General features: G+C 34.4%; 1 protein-coding gene across 1 annotated transcript in view; it reads left to right on the forward strand.

Annotated features, from left to right (window-relative positions):
* The first annotated feature begins 1,016 nt into the window (after positions 1–1,016).
* The window catches only part of LOC113231574 (beta-1,4-N-acetylgalactosaminyltransferase bre-4-like), a 480,048-nt gene continuing 459,703 nt past the window's right edge, over positions 1,017–21,361 (forward strand). Inside the window, exon 1 of the mRNA XM_026465917.1 lies at positions 1,017–1,135. The gene's annotated coding sequence lies outside the window, so the exon portion shown is untranslated. The remainder of the gene's footprint in view (positions 1,136–21,361) is intronic.

Genomic DNA, 21,361 nt, shown 5'->3' on the forward strand with positions numbered 1-21,361 from the left:
CATTGAACGTCAAAACTTTGTTGCGTTCATAACATAATGCTGGCATTTACGCTTGGATTAGAAACATAGTGAACAACTTAAAATTCTAAAAGCAAATCGAAAGCGGTAGAGTTTTCGCAAAGGATTGGTTCATCAACAAAAGTTACACCCTCATAAAGTTTAAACATATTTGGTAATATGTCGAAACATTTCATTCGGTAAAACAGATTTAGCAAAAGCAAACATTAAGCCTTAATAGTAATTCAAAAATATTGTATTTACCCTCTGTAATACATTAAGTTAAGGCATTGTAAGAAAATTAATAAAATAATATACCTATACATTATTTTAAAAAATGTTTGAAGGGAATTAGAAATATAGTTTATTTCCATAGACGGCATTGAGATTGTAAAAGGACTTATTCAGTTAATGTTTATTTATCCAAGTACTAATCCAAATCGTTAACCTCGAAATCAGCTCAACTATTTCACTCGTGGTTAAGATTTATTTAACCTAGCCTTGGAACAAACAAGGCCTATAATGAAACGAGCTGTATGTGTGTATCCGTCAATCCATCCAAAGCTTACTTTTTGTAAGTGTTATTAGCGATATTTGATGTTTAAGTAATGTTGTGTATTTTTTTCCTTTTGTACTAGTTTTATTGTTGAATACATAATGTGGTAATCATTCTTTTTATACATAGAATATTTGCACTGTAATGTTTGTAGTGTTAACAAAATAAATACTATTTTCAACAATAACCATTTTTAATTGAATTCCGGGAAATATTAGTCATTCAAGAAATAGGTAAGCTGGCGGAATAATGAACTGGCAACATCGCAGTTGTCGACAGCGACGAAATGTCAGTTGAATATTGCGGTTTGTTGCAGATGGTGAACAGTCGATTTCCAATTTCCGAATTGTTTTAACATTTACATCGCACTTTCACTCGTTTTCATAATAAAAACAGTGTCAATAATAACAACATTTTGTGTAGTTTATCGTGCAGTTACTTCTAAACTATAGTGAGAGTCAATTTTATTGAAAATTTCATATAAATTGTGTCGTTTTTAAGGACGATTAATTTTTTTGTGTGCAAATTTATTCCCGATTTGGCGCAACTTCATTAGAATTCACTAGCTGATCTATTTATAAGGTATGTGTTGTTTACATTTATTTACAATAGTTGTAAACACGATCTCGAAGTGCGAAATTGCAAAGTTTCTATATTTAGATTTGAGTTTTTTTGCTGTAGGCTTATTCTTTGCACATGTTTTCCTAGATTAGCAACAAACAAAAAAAAAATTATACCTTTTTAAAATACTGTAATTTTTATGCTGTTAGAGAAAATTAAACAAACATCATTGACTAAACTAACAAGGTGTAATCTTAAATGATTAACATTTGATTATAAAAAAAACATATTTTAATTTTTTTTAAAGTTGAACTTATTTAGGAGCGTAGGTATTTACAAGGCATCGTAAGACAAATTTATTACTAGATAAAACTTAACAAATTTAAATACTGGAAAGTTTATGTGTTGAAAATTTCCTCAAGTGCCGCTTTCTGTGGCATTATGCCCAGAAGGCTGGCTACATTTCCCCTTCAAATAGCTAAACTTATTCACCTGTGGTCTGCAAAGACCCAGGGTTTCAACCGAAAAAGGCACAAAGCTGTAGCACTTTTTTTAAAACCTTCCAATTTCAAATAACTTAGTTCTAAATTTAACCGTGAGGTTAAGTTAGAATTATCAGTAACTAGTAAGTATAATAGGAAAGGCTTAAAGATGCAATTAATAAAGTATAGTAGTGAATGGTATAGTGTGTTAAAACTTGTGCTTCATATTGATATGACCTCGAATTAGTTCTAGGCACAAAATGGTTGAAATTACTTGAGGATGTCGTCTACTCTGCGTCAAGACCAATGTTTTTATTGTATGATTGTTATTATTGTTTAATTTTTCTTCTCAAGACATGGCTTTTTGTTTTTACAAAAGTAAACAAAGTTGACGACCTCCATGGTTGACTGGCTTGGACACCGCTTTTCATCATTTCATGAAACAAATCTAGTATTTCTTTAATTGTGCAGGGTCGCAAATTCAGTGAGACATCTATTTTAATAAAACAAGATAATTTTCTATATTACATTTTGACTACTTCAATGGCCTAATGTTTTACACTGTGGACGCTGGATGCAAAGTTTCCAGGTTTGTGTACCAGTAAGACCAATTTGGGAAATGAACTTTTCTAAATTGGTTTTGGTCTGGGTGTTCCGGGAAGTGCCCAGACCTGTTCCTCTGGTACTCATAGTACAGGGAATTACTTTTTTTTTAGTTTGAGACCAGGCTATTGATGTGGTTTTTAGGCACATTATTATTACGTTATGTTACAAGGAATAATATAAAATACTTTAAAAAATTAGGCATTGTATTTTGCTCTTACCATTGTAAAACAATGTCATGACAATGAATGCAATAAATAAATAAATAAATGACTGCCAATCAGGTAGTGTAATATTTTCTGAACTCAAACTGTTATCAGGCAGAACAAACAGATTTGAAAAAAAGTGTCCTTTAAGTTTATTCAACGGCAATACCCTTGTCAATAATAAGTATTCAAGTAAATGTATTGCCATACTTATCAGTAAATCCAATATAAGTGACAGGTAGATAGCAAATTATGTTTGTTTGTTAAAATACTTGAGTAGTAAAAATATTTACTGTCAGTTTTTATGTAAATATAATATTTTATTACTTGCTTTTTATAACTTTTACATATAAAGTAGTTTGATATAATAAAGTAACAGTGGTGAAGGATGGATCTTTGAAGAAGATAAGGCATTGTAGAAGGTACAGTCGATGTACTAAGATTACTGACCCCCTAACTGTCTATTTGTTTCTGAATGAAGAAAGGTGTTAAACAAATTGGGACCCCTAAAATTCATTTCGGTATGAGTTCTTTACAGCGTCGTTCGTAAATAACGTTTTAAAAAATTTTTGAAGACTATTGTGATCTTGAATTATATTACGTAAATACAAGTTTCAACCAAAAAGCTGGAATTTCCTTTACGCTTTTCTGTTGAATGCGTAAGAAAGCTCTCAGAACCAAAAGACAAACAAAAGAATAAATTTCTTAGGCAAACAAATGGGAATCGTGTTATAAGGTCACAAGGTGATAAAAAGTTTCTTCTGCACGTAAATAACAACGCGCAGGTTTCTTGAGATCTCGCTCGTATGCGCTTCCCTTATATTCGGCATCTCGCAAGATCGCTTCTTCAGGATTTCCTTGTCACGTAATCGAAACACGGCACGGATCGAGTTTTTTTTAATACGCAACCTTTAATAAGGCTACATCTGCAAAATGAAAACGTTTGAGGTGAAATGTTTAAGGGCGGTCTTTATCCGCTAAATAAATTTAGTCTACATCCACGGGTTCGTCATTTGCTGGCAGTTCCGGCGGTGTGCACTGTGTCTCATAGTAAATTACCGGTTGTTCGCGCTTTGCGCTGCCTTAATGCGCTTCTCTTCACCAGACTGGCGATATTTCAGTAGCAGCAGAGGCTTCTCGTGAATGTTCGTCCAGGGCAATATTGCCACCTTACCTATTTTTGCCGCCAAATAATAATGTAATCCTTACTGCGTTTCGGTTTTAAAGGTGCCGGTACTACAGGCACATGGAACTTATGTCTCAGGGTGACAGGTGCAGTGGCAGTGTCCCTCAGATCTTTGCGATTTAAAGCACCGAGTGACACTGCAACAGTCATGATAGGCGTGTCGCTTACCACCAGGCGTACCACTTATACGTCGCGTCGCTTGTTATCATAAAATAAGTAGATGAATAACTGTGTGTGATGGATGTTTGAGATTTTGTGAGTGAATTACGAGTACTAAAATTGTCTATAGGAAATGAAACAATTTTTTCGGGTCTAAATCGCGTATATTTGTTTTTCCAAACAAACCCAAACAAACTAACCAACGTTTCGGGCCCTTTACAGGACCCATAGTCACGGCTGACTGAGATGGTAAAGTCATCAATCAGTTGTGTAGCAGTTGAGCTCCTTGTGATAGAGTTTGTCGAGGGAAGTACTGCCACCCTACCTATTTCTGCCGCCAACCAGTAATGTCAGCATTACTGTGTTCCGGTTTTAAAGGGTAAGGGTGCTGGTGAATTTACAGGCACGTGAGACTTATCAACTTAAGTTCCAGGGTGACGGGCGCAGTGGCCTTCAGATCTTTGCGATTTAAAGCTCTGAGTGGCACTGCAACTGTTATGGACAGGCGTGTAGCTTACCATCAGGCGCACGACTTGTTCGTCCCGTCACTTGTTATTATACAAAAAAAATATTACATAATATAGGCGACTTAGATCCGAAAAAACAGTGTCATTTCGTATGTGTAATAATCGGGAAAACCTAATAACTAGATAATATAATCTAATTATAAATATTACAATGCCCTTGGTTACTTACTGTAACTTTGTGTAATGGTATGAAAAGACATAAATAAAATATTCTACGAACGAAACTGGTCGATAAAATTTTTCATGCTTAAGTAGTAGTATTATACAATTTCACATAATCGTAATTATGTTAGTACTTGTAGTTTACATTAATTTCATGAATTTTATTTTAATGAAAATAAAAAGGATAGATTTCATTTCATTCTTATTCATTGGCCTACGATTTTAGATTCGCAATGCGTATAGCATAATAGGTGTTTTTGTTTGGTAAAAGCACGTTTGACCGCCATGTGGTGATACCACATGTGGCTTAGTGTTTTTGCAGTTGTGCTATGCTTATAAATTCGCGATAGTATCACAAATTAACTTTTGGGGGTAATTTAATTGTTGATAGTTTAAACTATGCAATGTAATAATTTCGTAGATAAACAATTATCAACCTTATTCCTTCTTTCCTCCTTTCCTTTTTAACCGACCTCAAAAAAGGAGGACGTTCTCAAATTCATTGCTTTTTTGTGTGCATGTTACGCGGTTACTCCGACATTTCGACTCATCCGAAGAACAGAGTCCGATGTGATTATATAGCGAAAAGAGAATAATTTCGTTACTCAAATTAAGGCCTATGTAAAGGTGTTTTGAGAATTTATATATCTTATTTCGTGACGAATTAGAGGATGAATTCTTTGATTTCACCCACTTTCCGTTAATCGATTTCAATATAACTTGGCTAATAGATCTTATTCCACGAACTTTTGAGGTTGGTTTATTTTTATATAAAAAATAAGTTTTTTATTAAAAAAAAACCTTTCTTTTCTTTTTTTCTTTTCCAATCTTTTTCTTCACGTGAAGGACAGCTTTTTAGACGACATTACCGTAGCCGCGCTGTATAGATTACGTGCCGTATTAATTTGTATAAATAAATACTTATTTCTTTTTACATGAATGAATTACTTTGTTTTCAGTTCCCTGATCCTGTCCCATCGTCCTGGAAGAAAGCCGAGTTCCTTATCCGAAAATGTTTCCCCCACTTAATCCGTAAAGAAGATAGCAGGGCTTAAATTTGTACAATGTCCGGGTTCAAGTACAAATTGTTTATAATAATAGTACTTTGTGCCGCCTGTCTCGTCACTTATAGCATGTATTTGTATGTCTTCGAAAGATACAATACCAAGCTTCAACTTTTCATGTTTGGAAACATATTCACTTTTTAAACGTAGAGATGATATGCGACCGAATTAGCGCGCGCCCTTACGCTCGATTGTGACAAGTACAAGTACCTGTCATGGCCGACCGTCCGAAATTTCTTGTCCGTATTTCGGCCGCGTTTTTTTTTATCGCATTAGTCCCTAGTTTAACGAACCTACTATACATTTAAACATTTCTTTCGATTGTTTATTTTCTTAAATCTTAAGCATCTGATATACAGTTTTAGTTCAAATTATGATAGTAACACAGAAACTTTCTTTTAATAATTCGCCTAACTAAAACGTCCTTTGTACTGTGCTGTTTCTTAAATTCGGAACTGTTAAAATTTTACGGAAGAAGACAGTGACATTCGTAAACTCATTCTTAATTAATCCAAATTAATACCAATTAATTAAATTGTAATGTAATTGAAAAAGTAATGTCAATTAATTACAATGTTATGTAATTAACTACACTATATTTTTTTCGTTGATTTATTCGTTATTGCATTTAATAGTTTAGGTATAAGGTTAATATTCGATTAAGATTACGCTGTGACATTACTATGTCCATTATCAAATGTTTATATTGAAAAATACGTTCATTGTCAGTATCAGAACGTTGTAACCCTACGTAATTAATCATTTTAAACTTTACCTTGACTGTTTATGTATACTTTGGTATAGTTTCTCGATGATAATTTTATACGTCCGTTTCAGCAAATGTTCATTTTCGAAACTTGAATTTTAGAAAACACTATATATAACATATTTTGCTCGGTAAGGTGTTATTGTATAAAGTAGTGTTAAATAAATATAGTAAAATATATTTCAAATTTTCAATTCAAAATTCAAATATCAAATTTAAAATTTTAGACTTTGGAATTTAATACATTTTTATACTAGCTTTATATATAAGGTGCTAACAAATTGCGGTCGGATTATTTTATAGTTCAATTTGCGTCAAAAGGATCTATTTGAAATATATAATATAATTTTCATAAGACTTTTAATGCGTTTATAAAATGTATCTTTCCCTTACAAATTTTATTTATAGTTCTGTCTAAACATAATCTTACTGACGGGTTTAACATCCTCGCTTATGATCATAACTCTACATTGACATTCTGTTTCATTTTAATAGCGATAGTTAAACAGTGTCAAATAACAACACTGAAGAGGTATTAATCACTAAATAGTTTTTAATCGACTTCAAAAAGAGGAGTAGGTTCTCAATTCATCAAGAGGATGAATCCAGTTTATTGGATTTCACCCGCTATTTTGTTTATAACAAAGTTATAATTACTTTTACTATCATTTTGATATTACTGGTAATTAATTTCTTTTTTTAAATTTCTTGAAAAACGAACAATGGCTTAATGCTATTATCTTACTTCAGTGATTAGAATGACGGAACTAATTAAGCTCTAAAGGTATCTGTTAAAAATTTATTAGCAACCTGTATGTACTTCAAAGATATTGAATACTATGGTTTCGGAGGAAATAAAATATGTACCACTCATACTAACGTTTGCGTTGATTATATTTGAAATAGCAAGAAAATAAATGCAATGGAAAATCGATATTCGGTACGTAAATGGTTACGTATGCGAGTTCGATAAATCGTTAAACAATTTCAATTTCACAGTTATCGCATTGCACGCGGCCGGAATTCGTATTTATTGTAGGTTTTAATTTACCTCTTATGAAAAAGTGGTGTGGTTCATTCGATTTTTTTGACATAGACCGCGCATATATGTGGCCTACGGTATTACTTTGAATAAAATAAAAAATCGTAAATACTAAAGTAAGAACTGGTATAAATTGATATTTAAGCACGTGATAAACAATAAAAATCTAACATTAGAAATTGCGAACAAGTTTTTATAGTTATATACAAAATAACTTCTTATCGGGACGTTGAATTAGTTGGGTGCGTTGTTATTTTTAAATCTCTTTAAAAATTCATCTGTTATTGATTTCATCATTTTAAATAGAAAAGTGTTCGACTTAAGAGCCGTTACACACGGTGACTTCAACAGCGACACAAACGCGCGATTGTATCGCGACCACAGACCATATTATATCGAAATAGACGCCGCAAGTACCGCGCATATCTGCATGAAAACCATGTGTGCCAGATTTTTTGTGCGTCTGATGAAGTCATGACGTCATAATTGATGACGTCATAGCATAGTGATAATTGAGGGGAGGATAGAAGTGAACAAATAAAAAAGATCACAGTGGACAGCTATTCAAAGAACTGGTTATGAACCGTGAAGAATGAAGGAGGCTACACCGACAAGAGTCTCGCTCTTAAATAAGATGATGATGACGTCACAAGTGCTACTTACTTACTTCTGCGATATATCTACTAAAGCGATTGATTAAATCGAACACGCAGACGAAGCACGTATCTATAATAATTATTTTTAAAGTATTTATTGATTACAAGCAGTAGTGAAATACTAATGTAGTAAAATAATACTGGAATATAATAATGATGTCCTCTATTAAAACGTGGAAAACATTTTTAAAAATGTTGCTCCGTTCAAAAATTAAAAATTTTGTAGTTAAATTTTTATCGACTTCAGTGATAAGCGTATATTAAAATAGTTCTTGCGATAAAATTAGCTTATTATGGTCAGTGATAATTATATGGAGCTTGACGCCATCGATGCAAACGCGTGACTACATCGATGTAGGTGCTTAAGTTGAATAATTAATAACGTGTATCGCGTTTGCATCGCTACTGCATCGCGACTGAATCGCTGCAGACGCGCTGTTAAAAGTCGCCGTGTGTAACAGCTCTAAGTAATCTGTAGCTAGACTAAATAATAAAGCGCGTCGGTGAAGTGGAAAATTAACGAAGTAGAGGCCAATATCTTCCGCAGTATAACATTCACTTAGTGACCCAGGATTTAGAGAACGCTGAACGAAAAAAAAACGCTGTCTAAAACATTAGGTACGATGGTCAACGTCAAGTGCAAATGTTTCTCACTCGTATTGTTCTTTTCCGCGTCTGTGGTGCTCACGTATACAGTATACTTATATGTATTTGAAAGATTTAATAACAAAAAATCCATTATAATGGTAGGCAATATGTTTGCTTTCTAATTTTAATCTTTCAATTTACTTAAAATAAATGTGTTTTTTTTGTGCAATGTGTGGATAAGAAATGATAAAGTCTTTTAAATGAGTTTGTTCTTTACGACGTGTAAATAAATTCTACGAAAGTCGACATACGGCGTTGCATTAAAAGGTATTGTTCAATTTTACTATTATAAAACGTATCAATTTAAACTGCTAAAAGAATACGAGCCGTTGGCGTTGTGACTGCAGACATATTTGTCGTCTTCTTCTTATCGTATAGATGGCATATTATACTACTTACTATTATTACTATTTGGAAGCAGTTGAGCTCCTTGTGAGAGTGCGCCCAGGGAAGTACTGCCAGCTTACTTATTTGTGCCGTTAAGCAGTAATGTGAGCATTACTGCGTTCTAATTTTGAAAGTAAGGTTGCTCGCAATTTATATTCCATATGCCAATATGGAACTTGCGAACTTATGTAATTTTGTAATTGTCTATTTGTGTGTCCATGGCACCCGCGACACAGGGTTTCCCTAGTGCGGGGCTATGTCGAGTGAGTGTGTGCGTTAATATGTCTCAAGGTGACGGGCGCAGTGGCAGTGCCTCGTAGATTTTTGCGATTTGAAGCTCAAAGAAGTACTGCAACTGTCATAGATAGGCGTGTCGCTTACCACCAGGCGCACGACTTGTTTGTCCCGTCATAAAAAAATCCTAGTCTTCAATCACCTATTTCTGACAAAAACGGGTAGCATTTTTACAATCTGCAAGAAATCTCTTCACCTGTTGTTGTAAATAAGCAACTGCAATTGTTTATTTATATTAATTACTGTTTACCATTTTATTTACCATTACAAAAGTAGAACAGTGAATGAATATGCCATTGGAAAGTTGCAAAATAAACATTGACAAAGAGCCGGTACTGTATTTTGTATAATTTTAGTAGCAGTAGAGCTCCTTGTGAAAGAGTTCGTCCAGGGAAGTACTGCCACCTTACCTATTTCTGCCGCCAAGCAGTAATGCCAGCAGTGTTCCGGTTTTGAAGGGTAAGGGTGCTGGTGAAATTACAGGCATATGGGACTTGTCAACTTACGTCTTAGGGTGACGGGCGCAGAGGCATTGTTCCTCAGATCTTTGCGATTTAAAGCTCTGAGTGGCACTGTAACTGTTATGGACAGGCGTGTAGCTTACTATCAGGCGTACGACTTGTTCGTCCCGTCACTTGATATTATAAAAAAAAGAAAAAAAAATTGGGTTCGTAGACTTTATCAATATTGTATTATATAATGAATGTTTGTCTTTGCCGTATGTCCATTATTGTTCATCTCATAGCGTTACAATTTTCGCGAATTATTGTGCCCATGCCAGCAAAAGTTTCTAAACTGTTAGACCAGGTTTTCTTAACCTTTTTGTAGTCATGGATCCCTCTCAAAATTTCAAGAGCCTACGAACCCATTTTCGAAAAGATGAAGAACTTCTTGCGGTACACGGATAAACCTACACAGGTTTTTGCCGCCAGGTTTAGATTAATAAGTACTCTTTTTATTAAATTTTTAATAATAAATAAAAATAAAATAAGAATGGCTGGCGAGTTTTATTGACACGCGTTTCGCTCGCCCCTGTAATGGATAGCCGTCAAAATGAAAATTTAAAAAGGTTACATGTACTGCACCTATTCACTCACAACTTTACATTACTTTTTTAATTAATTTAATACGTTCGTAAACGTAATTAATTTTTAATTAATAAAAAAAGAAATTTTAATTAATTATGTACGTTTTTTTTGTAAAATTAAAAATAAGGTATTTAATTAATAACTATTGTAACTATAGTGAAAAAATAGGGTGGTTTGCATTAACATTAGACATAACTGGTTGAAGACTGTACCGCCTCAGTCAACCGTGACCATGGGACCTGTAAAGGGCCCGAAACGTCGGTTTGTTTGAAAAAACAAATATATGCGTATTATTATAATTTAACATTAAACATTAAAAATTTTACATTATAATTATATATATAATTTAAATCCGGTAAAATAGTTTCATTTCCTATAAGTAACTATATTGGTTACTGGTACACAGAAATCGAGATAGAAAGTGGCAGTAACTGTTTTCGACGTCATACGGTGATGGCGCCATTGAAGCTATACTTACTACCGTTTTGCTAAAAAAAAGAGAGCACCTCCCTACCATTGACTTTGACCTGTGGTGATACTTTTTGAACGAAACACAAACATTGTTTCTTTACTATGTTCAAGTGACTTGTTTGATACGTAAAATATTTCTTGCCTAATGTACTCTATTGTAGAAATCACATTGAGTACTTTTTTGGTCTAATGCAAGTAGGTATAAGGCTGCTAACCGATATCTGACTTTGATCATTGGCATGCAGTCGAGACTTCAACTGCAAGGGTCGGCTGCAGCCGAAGATTGGTAAAACTTTTCTCGACAGATTTATTTCACATATGTTAAAAGATAATAAAAAGTAAATTAGCATTCGAAAGCATAAATGTTCTGAATACAGTGACAAGCAACAAGTAACGTCTGTGCTTATATTTCGACATCAACAAATACACTGCGCTCCAAATCTCTCCACACTCCAATCAGTGTCAATACCGACTGCATGCAGTTGTATATTATATCGATTTCGCGCATGCTGTTCCTCTGTTATCAGCCTAAACACGAGTATAACATATTGATAATAAAATGATATGTTGATCCGTGTAAATATTTAAATTATTGCGGCTTGTTCATACACATTAAATATGTAGAACAGAGATTTGAGAGATTTAAACATAGCTAGCTGTTAAACTGGTCTGATAGTTACGTATTACAAATGCACACTGCTATTTTTAATGGGCAATGAAATATCCGTATAATTCGAAATTAAAAGAACGCTAAACTGGCCACGTATGCCAGAACGTTTAATTTGAAAAAAGAGTAACTTCATTCGTCTTGTGATTTCGATTAATTGCATATGGCCAAAAGCTGGACTCCATAGTGTCGAGGAATAAGAAAAAAAAATTAAATTAAACATTCAGTGGTGCATTTTGTAAGTCAATGGGTGCATATCATTGACTTACAAATAAATGGACGACGGGTCTAATACAAAAACCACGAAAAAAATGTCCCGAGTCAACCTATTCGAAATTTAAATTGTTATGTCATCGCGGTATCGCGCTGTCCGTAGAACAAATGAAGACTAAAGCGGAGTGTCGCGCTCTGTATACGATTTTAGCGCCTTACAAGTGCGGACACTTTTTAGCGCGGACCCGACGTCCGTATAATTGTAAGTCAATGGTGCATATGATTTTTTTCTTTAGATATGTGTGTATGTCTGCATAATTATGTCTACGTATGTCTCTTATGTGTAAGCCTAATCATAGATAACAAATTAAATTGGATCATCTGTTTTATAGTATGTGGAGAGGCGATGCCCAAATACAATATTAATGATGCTCTCGTCCTCAATAATATAGTAACGTAATTCGAAACATTGCTGCGAAAGTAACAAAATAGATTTATAGAAAAAAACACGCACGGCGTCAGCCCTGTACGACATTTGGTTCGTGCCAAAATTCTAGTGTTATAAAAATTGTATATTATAATCTTTTTACAGAGCACGGGTGAAGTTTGGGATTTGAAGTTTCTAAATATGTAAAAATGGAATGAAAAATCAATTATACATCAGAGATAATTTATAATAAAGTAAGAATCGATTTAGACAGTAATTTAAGAACAAACCATTGTTAGGTCAATGGAACAAACAAAATTAATAGGATTTAATTATTATGTCACCAAGAAAACGACATAAAGCTCTGAGTGGCACTGTTATGGGCAGGTGTGTAGCTTACAATCAGGCGCACGACTTGTTCGTTCCGTCACGTGATATAAAAAAAAATCCTTTGACGCATGATTACACGTGGCTTTATTAAACCTATGCCCTTTATCAAACAAAGTTTATTTTCTATCGCACAATGAGAGTGTCACAGAACTTAATCGCAAATACCTGTTCCTATTTACATACTGTGCAAGTCATCTGAAAAGTTAGCTAATCAATGAGTAAACATATTTTTTGTAGTACAACTGTAAATATTACCAAGGACTTCACGTGCGCAGTTTTTAAGTGCGCGGTATAGACATTTGCGCGTGTTGTTTACAGAGATCGAAATAGATTACATTTACATAAATTTCAAATAAACATATAGAGTGGATAATGGAATTATCCTACCGTTTGAAATTCCAGAATGATTAAAAATGAATAGCACAAAATTAAATAGGGTAAGGTTGCGATCATATGACCAGCGGCGCTTTGATTCTATACTGCTTTGATTCTATACTTTGATTCTATATTCTATCTAATATAACTGTTCGTTTGTGAAATTGTACTTTCGGTTATTTCGGTATTTGGTTACAATACTATGCGTGGAACGAAGTAAGCTTGAAACTGGCATTACAAGCTTAAGGTAAAAAAGAAGTGCACTTGAATGAGGCAAGCAGACTGTATGAGTACCTAAAGCGACCTTAAAACGAAGGTTCGATGATTGAAATGTAAAAGCTGAAGACGAGAAGCAAATTATATATCTAAATAATTATATTATCATGATTAATATTTTTCAGTTCGTATGTTATGATAGTTTTAATGAAGAATGATATGGTACTTCTTGTGTCCAACTTTTCAAGTAAGTCAGTCAGCAAGCAGCTGACTAGGTACGGTTGTTACGGTTATGGTTATAGCTGATCTCAATGAATATGGTTGTTCACAGTTTTACTTAGTTAAATAAACATATTGTTCCTTTGTATTGTTTGTATTTTTCTCATAGTTACATTATATAAACTGAGATTTGATATTGCGTAGTCAGTTATAAAACTTTATTGTCAAATATCTTATCTTAGATATTATTTACTTAATTAAGATTTATTTGTACGAATAGTCCCATTTGAGCTTTGCGCTTATTATTATTAATAATAAAGACTGACTTAAAGAAATTAATTTGTTATTTCAATATTCTGGAATATTATTACGAAATATTACTTTATATTCGAGAGTAATATTATTTAAAATTTCACGATAATATACTCGAATACTTAAATAATAAAAATCGCCACCTAAATTATTTACATGCATTTTCCACTACGCGGTTAGTCGGGGGTGGCTGGATGCGCGCGACTCTTATTTATTCAAATAAGTCATTATACCATACCCTTTGACGCGGCCGCAACTCGAAATTAAAACTAGCTGCTATGACTGCGGTCGTTCGGAGCTAGTCGCTTAGTGGAAAACGGCACTTAGAGAAAACTGGCCTGGAAATTACCCAGATACAAGTCAAAAAACATCGCGTGTCTTCTGGAGAATTTTCGCAGTCTTGGAACGTCCGTAGCTATCATAGTATCTACTTTGTACGTTACATAATGAACATAAAGTTTCATATGCTATGTACAATTTCGTTACAACAATTAGCTTCCATTTCGTTCCGAGGCAATGTAAATTGAACCTAAACGTGTTCTGACTCATAGTAATAATCCTGAATGAGTTATATGAATGACGTCATATTTTTCAGGGCACAGGTGGTTTTTAAATTAGAAGTGTGACATTGTCAGTCAGACATGAAGGGCTCTCAGAGATTGTCACAGATTTTATCCTCTACATTCATCACTATTATATATACAGGGCACGCTTTAGGCCACGGGGGGAAAGTGCTTTAAATATTGTAGATAGGATATTTTGATTCATGGAGACTATTTTATTTTTAAAAGTAAGTCTTGGTAGTCAACGACTGGTTAGTCGACCCAAATACCATAGAGAGACGTAATGGAGATAGACCTACGCGCCTTACAGGCAGAAAGCTGGAAGGAGATCTCACAAGACTGGGTGCGCTGGCGCCGACTCCTATCGGAGGCCAAGACCCACTTCGGGTCGCTGAGCCAGCGGAGTAGTGTTGGGTAAAAAAAAGAAAAAAGGACATATAATTAAAACGAATTTGAGGTAGTACCTCATTTGAAAAAATGAGACGATACAATGTCCTACTTCAAATCAGGTGAGGTACTGGTAAGAATGTTTGCACCTACGTCAATGACTCAAAAGACAGGGAATATTAAGCACATTTTCATAACTTAATGGTATCATGCAATTGGATAACATAAGTGTTATGATATAGTATAAATAAATGCTAATTTTTATTTAGTAAATGAAATAAAATTAGCATTTATTTATACTACGGTGGTATTGATCATACATCAAATGATGTAAAATCAGCTAAAAAGCGGGCAGTGTAGGACCGATTATTGTTGCATTTGTTGAATTCGAAGCAATGTGACATAGGGCTATGACATGTGAGATGTGACATTTTTCTGACATGAGATGTTGTGACAAACTAACCAAGCGAGTGGAACAAACGAATTGCCTCGATTATGAGTAACTTTAACACTACAGCGGAGTAAGCAAGTAATACTGCATCCACAGACTTAAAAAGTTGATTGCTTCATCTAATGGTGTTTCCCTTAAGATACTATACAGGGTTATTGGTAAAATAGTAACAACCTCGCAGGACTAAATTATTAACATAAACATATTATAAACAACAATTTCGTCCATAATTCCATGAATTCGATTGTACTTTCTTTTTCGTATGTACGTTACGCGATAAGGGTCGAAACAAAAAACTGCGAATCGGCGCGATGTGAAATTCGCAACGCAGAAGACTGCGATGATCAACAGTACTGAACGTTTTTTTTTAAACTAGGTAGCGACATGGATCGTAAAAAGAGTATTGCACTGTAGTTATTGATAAAAAAGTATAGGAAAAAAAGACAAAGAAGATTAACATCGCATGAAAGCGCGATGCGGAGCAATTCGCAATGATGATAATGATGATGTTGGCAATTTTTTTTTTATTGGAAAGAGGGTACCTTATTATTTATCCCATTTCAATTTGAAGAAAGTATTCCACCTCTAAGGATGGCAAATTAGGGGTTGAATCCGGTTTCGCGCACTTTCCTGTAACCGATTTCAATAAAACTTGGCAAATAGATGTAATTTCACAACTTTTGAGGTCTTTTTTTTAATAAAAAGTTACAATGATTAATAATTAATTAGATTTCACTTTCATACAAAAGTAAATATATATAAGTAGATCAATCTAAACGGTAATAACTCTGCGCAGGACGGGTGTGGGTGGCGTGGCGGAGGACGCTTGCACGTTTGAACTTACCTTACTACCAAATACAGATCTGAAAAGTATTAGATAATAAAAAAAAAACATAAAATTTAAATTTTGGTTAATTTGTAATTTTTTGTAAAAAGTCATGGAACGAATGTTGTTGTTTATGATGTTGGTAATATGGGCTTGGAAGGTTGTTAGTGTTTTTAAAATAACCCTGTATGAGGAATTAATTATAATTGACCATTTCGATCGGCATCATAAGAATACAGAATTTTTTTCGCATTTGGTCGGTTCGATTCTCAAATGAGTTAAGCAACTTTTTAAAATCTTTGAATGCAGCGTTAGTTACTTTCAAAAACAGAATAATGATTTCGTTATGCAAAATATCGTAACTACAATACTTGGAGTGAGAGTCTAGTGATTTGACGTACCACTTCTCAAGCAAAGGTCGTGGGCTCGAATCCGAGCTCGCACCTCTGAGTTTTCGGAATTTATGTGCGAAATTTAATTTCAACTTTGCCATGAGCTTTTCGGTGAACGAAAACATTGTGACGGAACCTGCACTTCGAAGAAGGTTCGCAACCCTCGGAAAATGCGTGAAGTTCCCAACCCGCATTGGGCCAGCGTGGCGGATTATGGCCTAAACCCTGAGAAGAGACCCGTGTCTAGCAGTGAGACGTATAAATAATAATAATAATTACGCATACACTCAACATAGCCCCGCGCTAGGGAAACCCTGTATCGCGGGTGCCATGTACACACACATAGACAACCACAAATTACACCCAAACTCACAAGAGAAATAAATGTAGGCCATACAAATATTTCTCTCGGCCCGGGAATCGAACGCGGTACCTCTGCGTGGTATTCCAGCATGGCAACCTTTCGGCTACGGAGGCAGTATGGGCTAATGAGGATGACGAACATTTAGAGCGCTTTGTTTTCGTGTCCCGTAGCCGTGGTACGCGCTGTATTAAAGTATGTCTTGAGTGAGAGAGAAAAGGACCTCCGAATGACCTCATAGACCATGACCTATTTGCGTGAAATAATGTATATTCCCCGTGTGAAAAATCTAGTCTTACACTGTAATTAAAAGAAGCAAATTTCGAATAAAATCTTTTCTGCCGCCGTAAAATCGTTTAGCATAATGGTATGCCTAATAACATCTACGTAATAACTAAACATTTAATGTTCTAAAAACTCATTAAAAAGCCTTTAAACAAAATTTAGTACATACCTACGTTCTGTTCGTCTAATAATTCATAAATGTTTTTTGCTTCGTTTTGGAGACTGGAAAAAAATCACACATATAAGCTGTATTTAACCGGCTTCCAAAAATGAAGGAAGTTCCGTAGTACCGTATTTTTTTATATATGTTACGTGATTCTCTTGTGAACTAGATAAATAGATGTAGGGATGATAGACAAATAGATCATAAAGATGTAATTCCACAAACTTTTGAAGTTGGTTTTTTTTAAATAAAATATAGGTATAATTGTTATTCGGAAATTATATATATTATTATATTATTCCGAAATGTCTTAACACGACAGCCCTATCATTAAATAGCAGTGCAGCTCCTTGTGAAAGAGTTCGTCCAGGGAAGTAATGTGACCGTAACTATTTATGTCGCCAAGCAGTAATGTTAGCAAAACTGCGTTTCATTTTTGAAGGTTAAGAGTGATGATGAAATTACGGACAGACTTGTCAACTTACGTCTCAGGATGCAGCGGCAGTGTCCCTCAGATATTTGCAATTTAAAACTCTGAGAGGCACTTTAACTGCTGTAGATAAGTGGCACGATTTGTTCGTCACACGGAAGAAAAAAAGCAATGGAAGTGCTTTAAGACTCCATTACTATGAGAACCGGTGTCGCCAAAACTCACACATTCTAATTTTAAACACTACAAAAGATATGATCTTGATATTGATTGGTAGTTTCAAATTTAAAAAGAAATAACAAATTCTCGATTGTTAATTATAATTTAAACTTTGCACTGTTGGCATAATATCGTTGAAAGTTCATATATCAATACTTATTATTGTAACTTAGGACGATTTGATATTACGTTGAAATTTCTATCAATGTGCTGCCATCTAGCGGTTAATTGCTGAACGCGACGAATTGAAGTTATTAATTTAGTTTTCCAAAAAAGAAGCGACCATATTGCTGGGGCATAAGGTTTACTTTCGTTTCTTGTAAAAAAAAACATTTCGATAAACAGAAACTTCAAAATTTATTAAAATAAGACTCCGATGATATGAAATACCACCACAGATAATATTTTTGGTGCGGTTATCATTTTTGCAGTTCAAAACAGCACAATAAGGCATTTTTTTAGGATTTTAGAGAATTTGCACGAAAGAATGATACAACCATACTTACCATACAAAGCGAAAATGGCGGACCGAGCTCAGATAGGTCTTTCGAGACCTACTCAAACGTTAACAAACGCTTCCACTGTATTTATTGTTCCGTGGGTCGTCCCGTCACTTCGTATAAATAATCTCAGTACAGAGTATTAAAAAAACCGACCTCAAAAGTTCGCGGAATTACATCTATTTGTCAAGTTTTATTGAAATCGGTTATCGGAAAGTGCGCGACACCGGATTCATTTCCTAGTTTGCCGCCTTCAGAGGAGGAATATTTTCTTCACATGGCCTGAAAATGGGATTGACGTAACCACTTTCTAAAAAAAAAGAATCGTCAAAATCGGTTCACAAATGTCCGAGTTATCGCGTAACGTACAAAAAATAAGTACAGCAGAATTGAGAACCTCCTCCTTTTTTTGAAGTCGGTTAAAAAAATAACATTAAATGTTTGTAATGTAAAGTTGTAAACCAACATTCTGACAACACTCTAATTTATCGTACAAACGGCTGTTGGCTGCCGAGCCGTGGTGCCATATTTTCTTCCATTTATAAAAATTACTTGGCTATAAACAAAGTATTCTTTGCCATAATCTTCCGCAAATAGGAAACATTACCCGAAGCCTTACAACAATCACCTACCATCTAGAGATGCTTATTTACATTTAAATTGAACTCAAGGAAACTACTATTCGACGTCGTTCGTTGCATACCTTAAAAAAAATAGTGACATCTACGTTTTGACTCTGAAATGATATCTATTGCGGATTTCAGAAATTATTGATTGTTTGATTCTCCCAAGACTCAACATATTACAACGGAAAAAGTGTTAAACGCATATGGGTAAAAAGCGCGTATCTGCGCTAAATTAAATTTTACAGGAGAGGATTAAACTTTTTATTTTTTTATTTAAAATGGCTGACTTTCATTTTTGCACAGCAAGCATTAATTCATGTTGTGTGACTGACTGATAACAATAGATTGCCTTAACCAGTGTGGCACAGCTCCGACAGGACCGAACTTCCTGCTGCGTCCGGACATACCGACGACGCTACTGTACCTGTCGTGGCTGCATTACTCCACGAAGTCTGAGAAGATAGTGGAGTACATATAAAACCAAATACACCCTGAAGGTCGAGCGGTTGGAGTTCCGCCACAACGTGAATTTAAATTCGTTTGTGGTGAGAGTACCGACCGAACATCGGTCGACCTTCATGAAGGAAGAATTTTGGCAGAAGTGTGTCTTATATCGGCGGTTCCGCGGCCATTTACCTGACACCAGATTGCGCCACACGTCGCCAACAAGTGCAATACGTGTAGATTAGTTAGAAATAGTGTTTTGTTATATTGTATGTATGTTAGTCCTTAAGGTATATATTATATGGTTCATGTGGCCTGAAGTAAATAAATAAAATAAAATAAATCGCGTTAATTTTGGTTTTGGTGATTTGGCCACAAAATTACCAAAACGGAAACTCATAATCAAATGCTAGTTACGCGTAATTGCACTATTTCCGATGCACATTTTGCACTAAAATGTGCTAAATAATAATGTAATGTTAAATTTTTATTGAATTGATATTCAATTATTTTTTGTGAAATTACTGCACTAGTTTGTTATAATTATTAATACAAATATCGAACACTCAGAAAAAATTCCTTCGATCCGGTCGGATTCGAACCGACGTCTTCACATACCGTGCCAGACGCTATACCAACTAAGCCACGGAACGAACCAACGGACCTCACGAATTTTTCTATGTGCTTGCGTCGTGTCTTTGTACTTGGTCTTTTAACGACTTTTTAGTCGTAGCGCCATTTATGAGAAATCTTTGACAGATTTCCCACCCAGTTAGTACCTTTACAGCTACCAGTCCTGGTGAGAGATATCGCTATTCACTGTATTAATTAAATTTTTATTGAATTGATATTCAATTATTTTTTGTGAAATTACTCCACTAGTTTGTTATAATTATTAATACAAAGATCGAACACTCAGAAAAAACACTCAGGCCCAATTAAGTATGCCCTCAGTTTTGTATGAAAAACGTATTTTTCTAGATACCCTATGATCATATAAAATGTGTGGCGCTAAATGTGAATGCCATATTTTCGTTGTAATGTACACTGGGCGGTTACATCATCATAGGAATAATTATTATCTGAGTCTGATTCACTGCACATAATGTGTACATTTTGCTGTAAAGATAGTGTACTGTTCGGTCCTAACAATTCTTACACTCCACTACTTCATTTCATTTTCGTTTCGTTCATTAGCATTTGTGTTTTCGCATTGTCAGTTGAGTAAAAAAACCAACAAAACCTTTGACCTATATAGTAAGCCCGGAAAAATCTTGCTATCGCGATTTAGAAATTTCTTGAAACGTCACTAACGCTATCTAGTGTTAACAAAACCAATGAATCTTATTTGTTTACTACATTTTACCTAAAATTAATTAAATGTTAATTAAAAGGACTCCTTTGTATAAAAATAAGCATGAAACTAAATGAAGATTATGTTTCCACAACAAACTAAAAGTTCAAAACAGATAGTGATGAATTTCTGCAGATGGGCTCACACGCCACGTAGAATTAGACTCTCTGGAAGCTCGAAGTCGTTACTTTTAAAGAGTTTCGAGTCCAGATCGATCGAAGGAATTTCTCTTTGTGTTTGTTCGAATTTTACATCAATAGATAATAATAACAAACTTGTAGAGTATTGTCACAAAATATATACGAATATCATGGTTTTAAAAACATTCATGACATTCAATAAAATAAATAACGCCACAAAGGACGATAAAAGCGTTTAATATAGTTAGTTACTTACATAATTCATTCGATATTTCATTTATGCATCTCTTTTCTACGTTCTTACATTTGTTAAAGATTCACACGGTTATTTTTTTCTTTGCCTACAAAACATTCGCTTATATTATGCTTTTTATATTGTTTGATATACGTATATTATTCTCGTAACTGTGCTCGTAACAATAGTTTGATATTTTTTTACATAATCTTTACGTATTTATACTCTCTAAGTATTTTGAAATTGTTCGATCAATGGAAATGAAAACTAAGATAATGTCATTGTTCTTTGTTTTAAACAAAATCACAGCT

The sequence above is a fragment of the Hyposmocoma kahamanoa genome, unplaced genomic scaffold (genome assembly GCF_003589595.1).
Source record: "Hyposmocoma kahamanoa isolate Upper Pololo Valley unplaced genomic scaffold, ASM358959v1 65, whole genome shotgun sequence".
In the NCBI taxonomy this organism is placed as follows: Eukaryota; Metazoa; Arthropoda; class Insecta; order Lepidoptera; family Cosmopterigidae; genus Hyposmocoma; species Hyposmocoma kahamanoa.